Here is a 7,568-nt window from a genome sequence, read left to right as displayed (position 1 = left end):
GTTTCTCATTGGCTGAGCTGTGGCGTTTCTCATTGGCTGAGCTGTGGTGTTTCTCATTGGCTGAGCTGTGGGGTTTCTCATTGGCTGGGCTGTGGGGTTTCTCATTGGCTGAGCTGTGCAGTTTCTCATTGGCTGGGCTGTTGCCGGGTGGGGAGAGAAGCCTTCCTTCAGCAGTAAAGTAGTTCTACCTCCTGTCTGAGATGCAAGCATCCTCTCTTCCTGTTTGGTGTAACTGACGGTGTGTGAGGGGGTGAGAACACCCCCTGCAGGCCTTCCCAGCTCCAGTTTAGTTAAGGTTCTTTTGTTAATTTCCACACCAGCATAGGGGTGCCTGGTGCTCAAATATCCATAACCCGGGGTAAGCCACATGAACCCATCCCAAATCTGAGCAGAGCCACATACGGCTCTGATTGTGGTGTTTTCAGGACTCTTCTGGTCGACACTTTGACGGGCTGCCTATGTAGTTTAATTGACAGGAAAAGAACCCCCACACTCCGTGTTATTGATAGAGTGTGCCACAGGCCAGGTTTCTGGCTCTGTGTTGGTAACATCAGAGGAGCTCAGAGCCTTCGTCCTAGCTTGCTCTTCCTCAATGCACTGCTCCAGGGCCTTCCAGTGCCCCCCCAGATGGTGATGCCCACCACGGCAATCCTGATGAGCTAGAGAAGGACAGCTGCCCACAGACCCAGCAGTTGGATTGATTCCTCTGCCGTGCATACGAGTGGCCACTGTAGAAAGCCGTCCATCCCGTGACCAGCCACCACAGGAGCAGCAGAAGTCTAAGGTCAAAAAGACGGATGTTGAGTAGGACCTTGGAGGGGAAGGCTTCTCCTTCTGTAAGAATTACTTGTGTGACCTGGTCCTTCGATGTTAATGCGGCTGCAGCTCTCGGAACTTGAGCTGGTTGTGCACAGCACACGTGTTGGCTGGGGGAGGCAGCACTGGCAGGCGTGAGGAGATGGACTAGGGGCGGGTATGCCAGCCCACGACCCCTGCCTTCTCGTCTCTTCAAGTGGGCATGCTCCATTCCCAGGTGCGGTATGTTTCCACAGGGCCAACTTGCAGCAGAACAGGATCCCACTGGAGAATGAGGAGTCCCCCTCACCCAGGGGTGCAAAGTAATTCACCCGTCCCAGTGGGACATCCCATTGCCGATCCCAGCAGATAACCCCTTTCCCAGGCATGATGGACTTGGTGTTCTCAGCAGCATAGCAGGTTGATCCTCAGTGAGAGTCGGGGCAATGACTGTCTCCTGTGACTTCCATGTTTTACAGTGTTGGGTGTCTCGGCAGGGGTCCCCAGTCTGGCATATGGGGCAAGAGGCCCTATGGTTGATCATTCAGATCTGTTAAAGCCTGGGACAGTACTTCAGTCCACCTGGCCACGGTGGTTTCACCTAGTAGTAATTAATCTGCTGCTTTAAGATCCATTCTTCCTTTTGACCAACCCTGCTGCTGTGGTTACAGGGAGAAGGAACCTCCATTCGATGTCATGTTCTTTGCCAAATCTTGCACATCATGACCCTGAAAATGTGACCCCTGATCACTGTCCAGTCGATGAAGGCATCCACACATGGTACTCAGCTTCTTTAATCCTCCGAGGGTGGCAGCCTGGTTTACACAGTGACGGGAGAAAGCTCGAGTTAACATAGATGCGGTGTCCACACAAACCAAGACAGACTTAGAACCCTCGCTCACAGGGAGGGGGCCCATAAAACCAATTTGTCCAGTCCCTCTCCAGTGGGGAACGCCGGTGGTCAGCCCCGGACTCCATTGGCAGCTGCCTGGGGCATTGATTAGAACACACAGGACGTGCTGTTACCGCAGCAACCAAGTCACTGTATTTCAAGGGCAGTCACCATCCTTGGCAATGTGTCATCCTCCCTCCCCCCAACCCCGCTCCGGGGCCTGCAGTGGCTGCTCTTCCTTCCTGTGCACCCAGTCTGCTGTGTCTACTGAAGGGGCGGTTGTCCGGCTTGTCCCTGTGCTGGGCCATCAGCTTCCTGACTGCCAGGGGGCGTCAGCGCCTCATGAACCGGACGTGGCAGACAGTGGGAACTGCCTCAGGCTCTTGCGGGTGAGCCCAAATGTCCCTCCACACATCCTGACCCCACGAGGCCTCATTCATGATCATCCAGCCCTTGGCTTCCCCTTGTCCCAGCCATAGGGTTCATCCCTGTAGAACAGCCCCGTCAGTGCACAGGGTGAACAGCCAGGGCTCCTGAGCGACCACTGCCAGACGGCTCGGAGTCCAGCCCACTGGCTGCGTTGGTTCATGCCTGTTTCCATCCAGATGGTGTCAGCATTGGGCTGAACAGCACTGCAGTCCTCCACTAGACCCCTCTGCACAGCGGGCATCAGCGGGAATCCCCGTTCCTGCTCTGCAGGCGCAGAGGCCGCCACAGGAGTCGGGGGGCGGGGGGGGGCACGCAGAGATCTACTTATTCCACAGGGCCCAGGAGCCCCCGCATTTCCAGAGGCAGAGGGCTGCCCGACAGGGCGCTCCTCTGCGGCAAACAGGCCGCTCGGTCTCCGAGGGGCTTTGAGCCACGGCAGAGGGGCGTCAGTGGTGCCTATTCTCAACCCCCAAGATGGGAAGGGACGTTCTTACCACAAGCTGCCCTTCCTTCGCGAGAGGCTCCACCAGCAGGAGCGCTGTGTACACTGCCAGCAGCCGTTGCTCCGTGGGGCCCGTCAGGTTTCTGCCCCCTTCCAGAGCTGGAACTAAAATCCTAGGGGCACCCTCTCCTTCTCGTGTCTCTGCCACAGTGCCTGGCCGTTCCTGCCGAGTCACAGACACATCTGACTCGAATGGTGGCCTGCTCGGGAGAGGCCCAGAGCTGTCATCTGCTTCCCGAGTATTTTTGCTTCTCAGAGGCGGCTGGTGCTCTGATCTCCGGTCTCACACATGCCCGTCCTCCAGCCGGCGGTACGAGGGCTGGGGGCACTGTGCCAGGTGGGAACAGAAGTCCTCCAACCCCACGTCCCTACAAAGGCTCGCCCGCTTTCCCGTTCCTGGGGATGGACAGGCTCGCACCTTCTCAGTCACGGCTTCCGAGACAACACACTTCTTAGCGACTAAACGACTCCTAAAATCTTTACTTTGGTACCTGGGCCTTGAATGTTCTGTGGGTTCACCGGCCATCCTCTCCCTCGCAGACGTTCCAGCAAAGTCTGCAGTGTCGTGCGGCAGAGGCCAGTGTTCACATGTCAGCGTTGCATCGTTGATGTGATGGGCACATTTCACTGACATGAGAAGGGAGGACGGGGACGGGTCTCGGGCTACCATCCCAGGACACGCGGTGGGGCTGTGCAGGCAGCCTTGGGAAGGCCTTGAAAGGCCCATTGTCGCAGCCTGCTTATTGGGAGGGGCCCTTTGTTTCTCGAGGCTCCTCCTGCCGAGCCCCTCAGCTCTGTGAAGCCCCGGCTTTTTGCCCCAGTGAAGGCGGATTTCAGCCTGGCCAGGCTCCCGCCTTCTCTTGGCCGACTCGAATGGGTCCTTTCTCCGTCTCAGGCCCCGGCGCCTGAGTGTCTGGCTGGCTGCGCATCGGGCACGCAGATCTGAGATGTAAGCGTTCCGTATCAAAGCCACATTTGCTTCAGGGTTACTTTTACTGGACACTGGACAGCCCGTGGGGATGGCTTTTCGGCTTCCTGAGCTCCCTCCCTGTCTTGGGTCTTTCCCACAGCCCACCCAGGGCAGGTCTCTGGGTTGGTCAGCTTCTTCTGGACCAGCAGTGGACTGCCCTGCGGCATAACATCCTGTCCCACCACCTGCTCAGCCTGGAGACCGGCAGCCCACACCGGGCACTGCAGGCAGACCGGAGCATCTTGGCTCCATTCCTGCAATGAGCGTGCCTGATCGGGGCCCACCTCCCTAAGGGCCTGTAGGACTTCCTCTATAGATTTCCAGGGTCCCATGTGCCCAGGGAGGTCCCCCTCATTGGGCCATGCCACCCTGCAGACTAGAATAATCCAGTCTACAAGGAGCGAGTACCTTGAGCTCCTGAGGCGGCTGCGGGAGTGCAGGCTGTGTGGCAGGGGTGCTCCTTTTCTCTACCTCCTGCTGGTCAGAGAACTGTGTCGCCCCTCTGCACCCCACAGGTGCATGGACCACATCCGGATACCCTCCCTGGCCTTCTGCTGGTGTGACCAGAACCCAGGCAAGGAAAGGGTTACTGAAAATCGGATCCGTAACTAACCATGTTACCGGCTACAAACATAGGTTCCCTACCTGCCACACGAGAAGGGCCACATAAAAGCTGGACACCAGGCTTCTGACAAGGAAAGGGTTCTCATTTCAGGTGACATCAGCTGGGAGACGAGAGTGAGTCCTCAAATTGGTCTCGTCTCTTCTCGTCTCCCCGAAATATGGGAGGCGAGGGGTTTTAAAGGTTGCAATGAAGTCTCTGTTTTTTGGGGGGGAGGGTAGTCCGTGGCCTTGCTGGAGCTTTCCCGCCAGCCTGTGTTGGGCCTTGTAGGGCTGCTCACAGGAAGGAGGATGATAAGGAATCCAGGTGGCTGTCCTTGGCCGTCTGTCTCCATGGCGGATAGTGAACTCTGGAGCCAGGAAGCCAGGGAGCAGGGAAGGAGTGCTTACGTTTTAACCCCACACATGCTGGGTTTAATGTGGGGGAACTGAAATCAGGGCTGGCATCAAACATAGTCTGTCAAATGTTTCCCAAACAAGGAGAAAACTAACTGCTGTTTTTCAGAAGCTGCCGTCCTCCTTTCTGCAGATGTTCCTGCCCTACAGTGAAGCGTCCTACAGTGAAACAGACACGGCTGCAGCAGGACCCCTGCCAACTGCCCCAGCTCTAAGTGTCCAAAAGTGGCCGTGCACCTGCTGTGTACTGGCGTGCTGTGCAGAGCTCGTACGTGCTGGCTGCACGTGCCCTCACTGGGGCCGTTGTCACACAGCTGTGACACCTCCTCTGCACTGTGCTACACAAAGTGCCCACCTACACGAAGCTGGGGGTGGCACTGCTGTGGGAACTGTCCCCAGGTTCTCTTTGGCTTGTGCACTAACCCTTTTTCCTTCATCCACTTCAGCCTTGATTGTGCTTTTCGGCTCCACACTCACCAAGACACGGACCCATTGAGTTCAGTTACACTGGAACTTGCCAGCCGTGTCAACAAGCTCAGGGGAGGACATTCTCTCATCCTGAGCGTTTCCTGAACGGGGGCGGCCCCACTGCCTGGGGTTGCTGTTGCTGTGTTTTTGTTTTCCTTTGTAACAAAAGGAAAACATTCGTCCACTTCACCGTGAATCCCCACCACATCCTCCTCTTGGCTCTCCTCACTTTCCCAGGGGTTCCATCCCTTAGTGTCCCAATCAGGCTTTGTCACAAGCGCTCAGACCTTAATCCATGGCAGCTCGTGCCCTCCTAGCTTTGCAAAATGGCATGCTGCTGCCCCCAGCTGATCCTCCTGCTCTCCCACCCTGCCTGCCGGCCTGAAGCTAGCAGAGCTGAGAACACTGCATGTCCTTCTCTAGCCTCAGCTCTGCTTCCAACTTCCTGATTGAGCGGCAGCCTCCAGCTGGGCATCAGGGGCCAGTCGAACTGCCCGGAGTCAGGCCAGACCATGCAGCAGCCGTGTGCTTCCCTTCTTTGCTGCTGTACACCACGTGCAGCTCCTCAAACAAGCGCCCGGGACCCGCCAGTGTTTCTGGGGCGTCCCTGCACTCACGCGACGTCCACAAGCGCCTAACACAGGGGTGGACGGCCAAACCGGGACTGCCCCTGAGGATGCCTCTCTCCCAAGCCCCATTTCTTCGGTCTCCTGGCTGGCCCACCAGCTGTCAGTTCCCAACCTCGGGGCTCCCCGGGTGAAATCTGAAAGTGGCCCCAGGGCTGGCCCAGTGTCACAGCAGTTTACTGCGCATGTTCTGCTTTGGTGGCCCAGGGTTCGCCGGCTGGGATCCTGGGTGCAGACATGGCACCACTTGGCAAGCCATGCTGTGGTAGGCATCCACGTATAGAGTAGAGGAAGATGGGCATGGATGTTAGCTCAGGGCCAGTCTTCCTCAGCAAAAACAGGAGGATTTGCAGCAGTTAGCTGACGGCTATTCCTCAAAAAAAAAAAAAAAAAAAAAAGAAAGATAGTGGCCCCGTATGTGGAGGGAAAGGAGGAAGCAAAGACAGAGGCAGGCCCCTCCGGACTGGTAGGTGGCAGGTTTAATAAGCAAGGGCAACTTACTTGTGAGGCTTGTCTTGGGCGGCCACAAGACGAGATGATCTCCCAGCCCGCCAGAATCTTAAGAGTTTATCTTAAGAGCCTTAATGGGGTCCAGTCATGTCTGCATCCAGATGCTCTCAACACCACAGTGCTCTCTCAAGGTCATGCCTTGAAGTGGCTCCTAATGCAGGGAAAGCAGGCAGAACGCACGTTACATGGGCAGGGACGGGTGAGGCGCCGTGGGCCGCCAGGGCCAGCTCCTGGGCGGTCCTCGAGAAGGCTGCCTGCAACACGGAACGTGCTTTGAACACCAACACTCAGCCCCGGGGCTGGTCAGGAAGACCAGGACTGAGAAGGCGGCGCTGCCTGAACCAACCATGGACCCAGGGCCGTGTCCGCAGTGGGTCGAGGACACTCTGGAGCCCTTGTGTCTTACAGGAGAGAGAGGAGTCTGCTGCCAAAGAACAAGGTGCTGCTGAGACCAGAACGGAGGGGGAAGGAGCTGGAAAGACAAGAATGACTGAGACACGCTCGGAAAGGCAAGTGACCGCTCACCACAGCGGTGACAACAGACGCAGTCCTGGACTCCTCTTTAGGGAAAGCGAGAGCCAGGGAGACAGGCATCGCCTGGGACCCAGTCACCCCATTTCAGGGAATTCAATCTACGGAAAGAATTCCATCGAATCCGGACCTTATCAGATGACAACGAGGATGTGCTCTCACGGGGTTGGGGTCGACAGATGCCACCAGCGCTGGGCTAAGCACTTTTCCTAGATGGACCTGTGGAATCTCACCACACCCCAGGAGGGAGCTGCCGTCACCGCATTCTGTAGGACAGCACCGTCCCAGCCGCAGCCACAGAATGTGAGGCTGGGTCCAAGCGCCCACGCCCTCAGGGCCCCAGGAGGGCGCTCACAGCCACTGTCCGAGCCTGCTCCGCGGTGCTGGGGCCATCCTGCGAACCCCTGACCAGTTCTCCTCCAAACAAGGAAGTCCGAGAAACTGTCTCAGCCCAGAAGACACGATGACTAAATGTGACGTGGGGTCCTGGGACGGAAAAGCTGAGGAGATCTGAATCCCTCATGGACCTGAGTTAATAACAATGCATCTGTACCGGCTCATTCATTGTAACAGACGTGGCAGACTAATGTAAGATGTTAGAAAACGGGGGAAGCTGGCAGTGGGATATACGGCACGATTTTGTACTGTCTTCGCTATTTTTCTACAATATCTAAAACTATTCTAAAACAAAATCATTCTTCAAAAGATAAAGCTAAAATCAGAAGAATGGTGGCATTACTTTCCATTTGGAATTTTAGAGGAAAACCCACAAACTGTTTGCAGGGAGGGGATAGAGCGAGGTGAGTAAGGGGGCTGCCTCGGGTACAA

Source organism: Equus quagga, chromosome 9 (genome assembly GCF_021613505.1).
Source record: "Equus quagga isolate Etosha38 chromosome 9, UCLA_HA_Equagga_1.0, whole genome shotgun sequence".
In the NCBI taxonomy this organism is placed as follows: Eukaryota; Metazoa; Chordata; class Mammalia; order Perissodactyla; family Equidae; genus Equus; species Equus quagga.
The sequence above is the reverse complement of the archived record's forward strand: the minus strand, read 5'-3'. Positions refer to the sequence as shown.